General features: G+C 43.7%; 1 long non-coding RNA gene across 1 annotated transcript; it reads left to right on the forward strand.

Annotated features, from left to right (window-relative positions):
- The first annotated feature begins 10,760 nt into the window (after window positions 1-10,760).
- LOC118566448 lies at window positions 10,761-11,053 on the forward strand. Its single transcript, XR_004933018.1, has 2 exons — window positions 10,761-10,880; window positions 10,951-11,053. It is a non-coding gene; the product is annotated as an uncharacterized LOC118566448 (long non-coding RNA).
- Window positions 11,054-11,438: the final 385 nt, after the last annotated feature.

Raw genomic sequence — 11,438 nt, forward strand, 5'->3', positions numbered from 1 at the left:
ATAAAGCTTCTTGAGTTTACTGTATGAAATTAGATCCTATAACTTGTTTTTAGCCCTAAAGTAATTTAAAATTACTGAGATCTCATTGCTTGTAATAATAATGATTCATCACAAACCAGTCCAGTGGAAAAAGTTTAGATATACATGATTTTTTTATTTAAATAGATGGGAAAACTGTGCTTTAAACAAACCTGTATGGAACTAAATATGGTTGCTCTCCTAAGGTTCTCTATTAATTTATTTATTTCTTTTTACTTGGGATTTGAATGCAACTAATGAGAAATTTTGAAAAGTGTCAAAATATCAGAAGGCCACGTTACATGTGTCATCAGTTACAAAATCATCTGATGTTATCCAGTTATGCTGAGCTGAGGCGATCCTCAGAGGGACAGTTTAACCTGAAACAGGACAAAAGATATGATAAACAAATCTGACCATGATGTAAACATCTGAATGTTATGGCAAGGCTGGGTCTGTGTGTTCTGGCCTGGGGCACGAAAACTATGTCAGAGGGAAAAAATAAAATAAAGCCAGCTTCTGAAGGGTTAAATTCTAATTCTAATCTTGGGTTGTTTTGGGTAGCTTTCTCAATATGCTGAATTATAGTGAAAACTTTTATCATTTATAGAGAAACACTAGAAGTTGGGTAATAAAACACTAAAAGGGAAAATCATTGCTTTAAAGTTTCACACTTGACCAATTTAGATTGAAAAGTTATATATGAATAAAGTATTACTACAGTAAATACACATGGTCAAAGGACCAGAAGGATATAAAAAAGTTTGTAAAAATAAGTCAATAATCTTTGTCATATCGGAAAAAACATAATTGTGCTCCTTGGGAGCGTTTTGCTTTGTTGTTGTTTTGTTTTTCCCGTTATTTCTTTGTTTTGTTTTTCTTTTAGAGATGTTTTGAACAAAGTTCAAAGGAAAGGAAAGGTGAAGAATCCTTCCCAGGATCAGCAAGAAAAAGCAGAACAACATCACGTTAAAGGGACACTAAGGGGACCAGGGTTTTAACTGCGTGCTATTAACACTCTTGTTTTTCTGAGTTATTGCTTTCAGATTAAAGGAGACACCACCTTTCTGCCAACAGCAGACTCTGAGAGGACAGTGCTAGCAGTGTGGTAAGGAGTCATAATCAGATCTGGACACTAAATTATACTTAGTTTTAACCATTTATGCCAGGAGATCTTCCAGCGGGAAAGGTGGTGTCTTAATGATGTTTGTTGCTTTCTGCTATTAACAGCTCTATCTTTCTGATTCTTTTTCTTTGCAAAGAAACCTGGTCAATATGATAGGAATGTGCTAACATAGAGATTTAGTCTCATTTTAGACATTCTCAGATGCGAGAGAATGCAGAAACAGTGCCGCAGTGCCATGGGGGACTGATCCTTGGGACAAGAACTAAAGGTGATGTCATTGACTTCAGCCTGATCCAGTTTTGAGTTTTATTTTGTCAGAGACAAAGTTTGATTTTTTTTTTATCCTTTTATTTCTTTTATGTTTGTCATGTTAGAGGGAACGCTGTAGTTAAAATGTTTGTGACTGCTTTGCTGTAATTTCTTTTCAACCTATGGAGCGTTTTCTTTGGCAAAAAATGCTGGCAGAATTCATTCTGTTTGCAGGCGTGAGGACTGGAGGATGGACTTGAAGGGAAGGAGAATGTTGAGCTGCTGATCTCAGACATTGGACTGAAAATGGACAACGAAGGACTATGGCTGAGGAATCGGACAACCTTTGACAAAAACACAGATGAGTTCTGCAGACACGACTTCATGCATTTCACTTCAGATTTTTTCGTACACAATTAAAACAATACACACATTACGAAACACATTAAGATTATGTAAAGGTGGAAAACTTTTAAAGAAGTAACTTAATGGGAATCATAGAGCAACCTAATAAAGTGGGTATTATATCAACAGTTAAATAAATAAATGAATTAATTAGTTTTCACTATATACGTAGAGTAATCTGAACCTTTAAATAGCATTTCATTTAATGAACATCTTAGAGTAAGCTGATTTCTGCTACTCTGGCAGGCATCAATAAAATGCAAAGACAGATTACTGGCTAAAATGGATAAGGTTGCAATAAAATTAGCATAATGACACATCCTACTAACTAACATGGGTAAATTAAGGATTAAAGCATCAGTATACAATGGTTACAATATTTATGGAGATTTAATATTTCTCGACTAGAACACAAATAACTCAATAGTCTTTTTAACCAGTTAAACATCCTAAGGTAAAAAACACATAACACTGAGTTTTAGCTAACTGTTAACCTGAGGGCTTTTAGATCAGGATAATTTAATGGTTATCGTCTTACGTACAGAAAATAAGTAAGATTAATTTAATTAGATTAAATTATGGGGACATTTTGGATCTGGTCAGGATGGTTGGGGGGCTGTGATGATGAAAGGGTAACAGCTTGAAGATGTATCAATGAATGAAGGTTTTCTCTGAGGAACATCAAAGCAGCAAAGAAAGTAAAGAACATCTTGAACGGCACGTAAGGTGAGATCCTTACAATGAGAGACGTTCCACACAGGGGGGTGTGGAGACCCCTGGGGCATGGCACCCAGGACGAGCTGCTCTGGAGCTGTTGTGGACTGGGCACAGCTGGTGGAACCAGAGAGATGATGAGGTGGTCCCACAGGTTACCTAACACCTAACACTGACTGTAAAGGGTTCTGGGTTTTCAGGGTTGCTGAAAACAGAAAGCTTCAGAGAACCTTAACCTTTCCTGACCAGGCACTCAGAAAACAAAGATCAGATTACCGAGGCCTAGACAAATGGGAACGCAGTGACGCGTTCATCCAAGAACTTCTTAATCAAAGTCCTTAATCCTCAGTTTAAGAAGAAAAATAAATAATCACAATGTACACAATGTAAGGTTTACTTTATTTTAGGATTAATTTGGGAACTAATTCTGATTTGCTTAAGTAGCTTTAGTTGTTAACAATGTTAGAACATTTTCAAAAAACTCCTGTTCTTTCCTGCTCACTGCTTTGTTTTGTTTTGTAGAACCTTGGCATCCTTGAACAGTAACAGCATGGTATAAATATTTTTGTCTTTTCTGTGCAGAACAGCACCTCACATAAAAAAAGAGAGGGAAAAGCTTTCACATGGAAAGGCTTTCTTTTTCTCAGTTGGGTTTTCAAAATAAAATGGGAAATGACATGAAACGAATATGTTGATGAACTTATGTTGCAGAGAAGTTCAACTGTCAGATAACAACAGTTAAGACACACATTAAAAGCATTCTGTTAAGAATTATTATGAATTTACTGCAGATACATTTGAACTTAAAGATTACTCTTTAACTAATAATTAAATTGCAGAATTCTGGGAGCTAAATAATTGTGGACAGAAATATCTTGAATGTGAAAGTGCTTGGAGAATGTTTAATAAATGACACATGAATGGGGGTTTTGATAAGAACACTAATTACACCTTGTTTCTGTTCCCCAGTGGAAACAAGGACTCGTGTCTGCAGACCATCTTCACAAAATGTTTTATTAGAGAGAAATGCAAAATAAAATGCTCAGTGCCCATCCAGAACTGAACGCTTATTACCATCCAGCTCAATCGTCCAGCCTGTGAGGAGGAACCAAGAAGAGGACTGGGGATGAAGAAGCCACAGAACTCTGATTCCTTATTCTTCAACAGGAGCAGTTGCCTGAAGACACCCTAAGCGCGATTAGATTATTTTCTGCCTTGTACCTGAAAGGCCTGAAGGCTTCCTTAACTTTGCGTTCTTGACGTTTAGGACTCTTCTCATATTGTGTTGCTGTTTGTTTAACTGCTCTGTTCCACTGACTCACATGTTTGATTTTTTTGTGTTATGAGATCTACACTTTGATGTTACATCATGTTGATCGATATGGGTTTATGAAAAAATGGAAACTGTTTGCTTCAGACACACAAAGATCTATGGTTTATGCACCTTTTGATTTGATATAGGAAGAACCAGGATCGGATTGGCTCTAAAGATCCTTTAATATTAGCTGGTATTGTTAACACTTAGATTCAATACAGGGTTTTCAGGCTCAGATTGGCCGAGAGCAGATCTCCCTGGGAGGGGGGCCTTGCAGTTTTTACTACCCCCTGTGGGGGGGTAGCTTTTTCTGGAGTTCCCCTGCCCGCACTGAACATCTCCTGCCTTTGCTCCTGGTGTTGTAAGTTTGGAGTGGTGGATAATTGTCCATCGTAGGGGTGAGTGGAAAAAGGAGTTGGAGGGTATTCAGGGTGGGGAAGAGTACACGGATTTGACCTTGGTTACTGAACAGGTTTTAGCTTATCTAGTCTAATGTAATTTCAAAATAATGTGCACATCGGTACCTAAAACAGGCCTTACCTAATTAGATGAATCCTAAATTGTAGATAAAAGCTAAACCTTTGATCTTGTGTGTTAAAGCTCTATGAAGCATTCATGTTGATCTGTACTAAAAGTTCCAGCACTGCCCGGTTCCAACACGGGAACCCTTTGGGTCCCACTTTACAAGTTTACAGAAATGGTTCCTCTGTGTTTTGTTCACATTTTCATATAATGGGTCATCTTGTTTTGTCTTGATGCTGACGATGCCATCATCATCAAAAAAAAGAGAGGAATGTTATAAGAATTATTATTCTGAAGTCACTATGGCCTCACACCACTCGGACAGAGGAGGCCTGGAGACCTGATGTCTGTGTATAAGTTCCACTGTTTGCTGAGTGCAAGGCTGAATGCTGCGTAGAATGATTATTGTCTATGATAGACTGTCTTTGTTATGTCTCAAACCAAGGCCACGGTGCAGTATTAGGGGAAGCCCGAAAAGCGAGGCAGGCAGAGACAGGGCAGACGCAGACTGCAGCGGGACCGTGGGGTGCGATTACTTTCCAACTATGTGAATCTCTGCTCTGTTTCTCAATAAAAGTGCTGGAACGTCATTACCACCATCTCCTCATTTAGTAAGGATGGGAACTCAGTTACTATTGTTTAGAATTCCACCAAGAACTCCCATAACAAACTTTAGTAATTTGAATTGAATAGTTAAATGTGTACAAACCCTGTAAATAACTGACTTAAATCACTACTTTCACTATCACTAAAAAAGCGCACAAAGCACCTCGGAAAATCTTATGGCAGGCGAGGCAACTAAGGATGGTAGCGGTGCATCCTCAGAATTCGGGGAAAAGGAGGACGCATTCGAAGGCTGCATTTTAAGCATCCTCAGAATTTTTTGCCAAATGGGACAGCCTCCGCGCTTCGTTGTGACGTCACTGGCCTTAAAATGCGTCCTTCGAAGGACGCAGCCTGCGAATTGAAACAAAGCTTAATAGACCAAGCCACACTCACACTGATAGATCGAGCCGAGAGAAACACACCAGTTGAGCTAATGAAACTGAGTAAGAACATAAAGTAAACTTGTACATTTATAATAAATTTTCATGTAGAGTGTTCATAAATCTTTCGTTATTAGGAGAGAGAATATTATGAGCCTTGAGAGGAAGAGAGGAGCTGCTTCGACCACATATAAGCCCTCTGAACTCCGGTAAGAGTTGGGCTATGTGCTAGGATGTTGAGATGCTGGGCTTCGGTTATTAGCTTGTTGGAGTTGGCTCATGTGAGGATGTTATTTGCTGAGACCATTTCATAAAAGGAATCAGAGTTATTATGCAATGTTTTGACCCACTGTGGCACTGTGTATCATTGTGCTATATGAAGGAATAACTGAAAAGATGGCTAATTACCGTGCTAATCGCAGGTAGCTTGCTATGCTAGCACATGTAGCCTACTAAGCTACTGTGTCATTAGACACACACAGAGATAAAATTTAACGGTAAGATGCAAGAAAATTCGTTCTTATGTAATGTTTTGTGTACATAATGTGATCTATTTCATTGTGGTTATTCAAATAATCATGATGATTAAAAAGACTGAATGGATAAAATTTATTCATGGTTAGAAAGCCCCTCCCTGGGCTGCCACCTGACCGTGGTGGAGGGGTTTGAGTGTCCCAATGATCCTAGGAGCTATGCTGTCAGGGGCTTTAAGCCCCTAGTAGGGTCACCCAAGGCAGACAGGTCCTAGGTGAGGGACAAGACAAAGAGCAGCCCAAAAAGCCCCTTATGACGAGCAATATAAATGGATTTCGTGTTCCCTTGCCCGGACGCGGGTCACCGGGGCCCCACTCTGGAGCCAGGCCTGGAGGTGGGGCACGTTGGCGAGCGTCTGATGGCCGGGCTTTTGCCCATGGAGCCCGGCCGGGCTCAGCCGAAGAGGCGACATGGGTCCCCCTTCCGATGGGCTCACCACCTGTCCGAGGGGCCAAAGGGGTCGGGTTCATTGTGCAACGGGTGACAGTAGAGGGCGGGGACCTTGGCGTTCCGATCCTCGGCTGCAGAAGCTGGCTCTTGGGATGTGGAATGTCACCTCTCTGGTGGGGAAGGAACCTGAGCTTGTGCGCGAGGTTGAGAGGTTCCAACTAGAGATAGTCGGACTCACCTCGACGCTCCGCTCTGGCTCCGGAACCAGTCTCCTTGGGAGGGGCTGGACATTCTTCCACTCTGGAGTTGCCCATGGTGAGAGGCGCCGAGCTGGGGTTGGCATACTTGTTGCCCCCCATCTTGGTGCCTGCACGTTGGGGTTTTCCCCGGTGAACGAGAGGGTGGCCTCCCTCCGCATCCATGTGGGGGGACGGGTTCTGACTGTTGTTTGCGCTTATGCGCCAAACAGCAGTTCAGATTACCCACCCTTTTTGGAGTCCTTGGAGGGGGTACTGGATAATGCCCCTCCTGGGGACTACCTCTTTTTGCTGGGGGACTTCAACGCTCACGTGTGACAGTGGGACCTGGAGGGGCATGGTTGGGAGGAATGGCCCACCTGATCTGAACTCGAGTGGTGTTTTGTTGTTGGACTTCTGTGCTCATCATGGATTGTCCATCACAAACACCATGTTCAAGCATAAGGGTGTCCATATGTGCTCTTGGCACCAGGACACCCTAGGTCGCAGTTCAATGATCGACTTTGTTGTCGTTTTGTCTGATCTGCGGCCGTATGTCTTGGACACTCGGGTGAAGAGAGGGGCGGAGCTCTCCACCGACCACTACCTGGTGGTGATTTGGCTCCGATGGCGGGGGAGGAAGCTGTTCCGACCGGGCAGGCCCAAAGGTACTGTGAGGGTTTGCTGGGAACGTCTGGCAGAGTCCCCTGTGAGGCGGAGCTTTAACTCCCACCTCCGGGAGAACTTTAAACCCGTCCCGAGGGAGGCGGGGGACATTGAGTCTGAATGGACCATGTTCCGCGCCTCTATTGTTGAGGCGGCTAGTCGGAGCTGTGGTCGCAAGGTTGTCGGTGCATGTCGCGGCAGCAACCCTCGAACCCGCTGGTGGACACCAGCGGTGAGGGAAGCCGTCAAGCTGAAGAAGGAGTCCTACCGGGCTTTTTTGGCCTGTGGGACTCCGGAAGCAGCTGATGTGTACCAGCAGTCGAAGTGGCAGGCGGCTCGGCTGGTCGCCGAGGCAAAAACTCGGGCGTGGGAAGATTTCGGAGAGGCCATGGAGAAAGACTTCCGTACGGCTTCGAAGCAATTCTGGTCCACTATCTGGCGTCTCAGGAGGGGGAAGCAGTGCAGTACCAACACTGTTTACAGTGGGGGTGGTGTGCTGCTGACCTCGACTCAGGACGTCGTGTTTCGGTGGGCGGAATACTTCAAAGGCCTCCTTAATCCCACCAACACGTCTTCTGTTGTGGAAGCAGAGCCTGAGGACTCTCGGTCGGGTTCTCCCATCTCTGGTGCTGAGGTTGCCGAGGTTGTTAAAAAGCTCCTCGGTGGCAAGGCCCTGGGGGTGGATAATATTCGCCCTGAGTACCTTAAGGCTCTGGATGTTGTGGGGCTGTGTTGGTTAATGCGGCTCTGCAACATTGCGTGGACATCGGGGGCAGTTCTTCTGGATTGGCAGACTGGGGTGGTGGTCCCCCTATTTAAAAAGGGGGACCGGAGGGTGTGTTCACACTACAGAGGAATTACACTCTTAAGCCTCCCTGGTAAGGTCTATTCAGGGGTTCTGGAAAGGAGGGTCCATCGGATAGACGAATCTCGGATTCAGGAAGAGCAGTGTGGTTTTCGTCCTGGCCGTGGAACACTGGACCAGCTCTATACCCTCAGCAGGATTCTTGAGGGGGCATGGGAGTTTGCCCAACCGAAGGCTTCACAGGAAGCTAGCTCCTTGGCTTAATTCAGAGCTGTTTGTGGATCTGGAGAAGGCATTCAACCGTGTCCCCCGAGGGATCCTGTGGGGGGTACTCCGGGAGTATGGAGTACCGGGCCCTTTAATAAGGGCTGTCAGGTCGACGACGTGGGCTACATTGATAACTGGAGAACTTTCTGGGGAAAACCTGGTCTGATCCGGAGAGACGGTATCCATCCTACTTTGGATGGTGCTGCTCTTCTTTCTAGAAATCTGGCCGGATTTATTAGTTCTCCTAAATGCTGACAACCCAGGGTCCAGACCAGGAAGCAGAACCGTAGTTTAACACACCTCTCTGCAGCTTCTGTACTGTTACCCATCCATTATCCTATTCAGACGGTGTCTTTCCCACGGCCAAAACTTAACAGATCAAAAACTTATCTAAAAGGAACAAATCATAAAAACCTAATAAAAATCAATACGGTTCACCTTGAACCTAAAAATAAAACAATTAAATTTGGTCTATTAAATATAAGGTCTCTCCCTCCAAAGACTTTGTTAGTTAACGAATTGATTTCTGATAAACAGATTGATTTGTTTTGTCTCACAGAAACCTGGCTACAAGAGGACTACGTTAGTATAAATGAGTCAACTCCCTCCAATTATTCCAATTTCCACATTCCCAGATCTGTGGGAAGAGGAGGAGGAGTGGCAACCATCTTTCAGTCTGATTTATTAATTAGTCCCAGGCCAATTAATAACTACAGTTCTTTGAACATTTAACCCTCAGTTTCCCTCATCCAAACTGTAAAGCAATAAAACCTCTTCTGTTTGTTGTTTTGTATCGTCCACCAAGCCCTTACACTCAGTTTTTGGATGAGTTGTCAGATTTCTTATCTGATTTGGTGTTAAATACTGATAAGGTTATTATAGTGGGTGATTTTAACATCCATGTTGACACAGAATGTGATAACCTTAGTGTAGCCTTTAAAACTATCCTAGATTCAATTGGTTTTGCTCAAAATGTGCATAAACCGACGCACTCTTGGCTCCATACTTTAGACCTTGTGCTGACATATGGCATTGATTGTGAAGAATTAACAGTATTTCCTCACATCCCTGTCCTATCTGATATTTTTTAATAACATTTGAGTTTAATCTAACTGAGTTCTCCACCCCCAAAAGAGGGTTCCATTATAGTAGATCTTTATCGGATAATGCTGTATCAAAACTTAAAGAGGAGTCTGTTCCCTACAAGGGGACAGACTCCCTTGTAGCTCCCTTGAAAATGTAGCTCCCTTGAAAAAGAAGGTGATTATTCACAGGAAGCTAGCTCCTTGGCTTAATTCAGAGCTGTGTTCCTTGAAGCACAATGTTAGGAAATTGGAGAGAAAATGGCGCTCTACACACCAAGAGGAATCCTACCTAATCTGGAGGGACAGTCTATTGTTGTATAACAAGACCCTTCACAGAGTTAGAGCAGCATATTTTCATCATTAATTGAGGAGAATAAGAATAATCCTAGATTTCTCTTCAGTACAGTTGCCAAACTTACCCAGAGCCACAGCTCTGTCGATCCATCCATTCCCTTAGCTCTTAGCAGTAATGATTTTATGGGATTCTTCATAAATAAAATTGATTCCATTAAAAATAAAATAATTGGCATCCTCCCAAACATGATTACCTCGTCCTCAGTAAGTGAGGCAGCATTGGAGGAATCCTTAGAACCTGCGCAGTGTCTGAACTGTTTAAAAGCAGTAGAGCTTTCTGAGCTATCTAAAATTTTAGCTTGATCTAAACCTTCTACCTGTATGTTAGACCCAATCCCAACCAAGTTGTTTAAGGAGGTATTCCCTCTGATCAGTGGTCCTATTTTAGACATGATTAATCTATCCTTGGTAAATGGATATGTACCACAGGCTTTTAAAGTAGCTGTTATTAAACCTTTACTTAAGAAACCATCTCTTGATCAAGATGAGTTAGTAAATTACAGACCTATATCTAATCTTCTTTTCTTATCTAAAATTCTTGAGAAAGTAGTTGCTAATCGACTATGTGAACATTTACAAAGTAATGACCTACTTGAGGAGTTTCAGTCAGGCTTTAGAGCTCATCTTAGCACTGAAACAGCTCTGGTGAAGGTCACTAATGACATTCTCATTGTCAGGACTCAGCCGGCAGGGCCAGGCAGCGCGCTGCCGGCTCTGCCGTCTCTGCTTCTTCCACAGGTGTTCGGGGTTGACTGTTGGGCGGAGCACGCACACCTGTGGGCAGTTGAGCAGCACTGGGCCCCGCTATAAGAACTGCGCTCGAACAGCGGGAGGATGCCAGAGTGTTACCGTTGTGGTATGACCAATCGGCCACCGCTTTTCGCCTACTTACCTTTTCCACTGACTAAGACAGTCCTCTGTGTCTCCTAGGTTCACTCCCTGAGCTCTGACGTCTCCTCTCGTGCTCCAGCGAGTTCTCCCGTGACCCCTCTCGTGCTCCACTGGTTACCTTCTGAGTCGGCTTCCCCGGACCCAAGGTACCCCTCTGACGATCTTCTGGTTCCTCCCGCTGTTCTGATCCCTTGGGTTCCCCCGGTGCTGCTCGGACCCACTCCTGCCCCAGCTTCCCACGGACACCCGTCTCCTCCACCGTGTGCTAGGCTGAGACCGCACTGCCCCCTCCCCGGTCAGGTTCCCAGCGCTTCGTGGTAAGCTTACGCTCCTAGCAGATTTCCGCCGGCTCTCTTCCGTGGACTAACCGTTTGTTCTCCTCCGTAGTGTGTTCCGGTTCCCTGGTCCCCGTTCGTGTGCCCCAGCGTCTGCTGTGGCAGATTAGCTCTCGTCCTCCCCGTTGTTCCTTGTAAATAAAACCCGTGAAGTCTGATCTGTCTCACCGAGTGTATTCTGCATGTGGGCCAAACATTTAAAAGCAAACATGACACTCATGGCCTCAGATAATGGACTTGTGTCTATACTTGTCCTGTTAGATCTCAGTGCTGCATTTGACACAGTTGATCACAATATTCTCCTACAAAGATTTGAGCATACTGTAGGAATTAAGGGGAAAGCATTAGGCTGGTTTAAATCTTATCTGTCGGACAGTTTCCAATTTGTTCATGTTATTAATAAATCTTCCTCAAACTCTAGGGTCACTTGTGGAGTACCACAGGGTTCAGTCCTTGGACCAATTCTATTTACTATATATATGCTTCCGATTGGCAAAATTATCAGACAGCATAGGATTAATTTCCACTGTTATGCTGATG

The sequence above is a fragment of the Fundulus heteroclitus genome, chromosome 16, assembly GCF_011125445.2.
Source record: "Fundulus heteroclitus isolate FHET01 chromosome 16, MU-UCD_Fhet_4.1, whole genome shotgun sequence".
NCBI lineage: Eukaryota > Metazoa > Chordata > Actinopteri > Cyprinodontiformes > Fundulidae > Fundulus > Fundulus heteroclitus.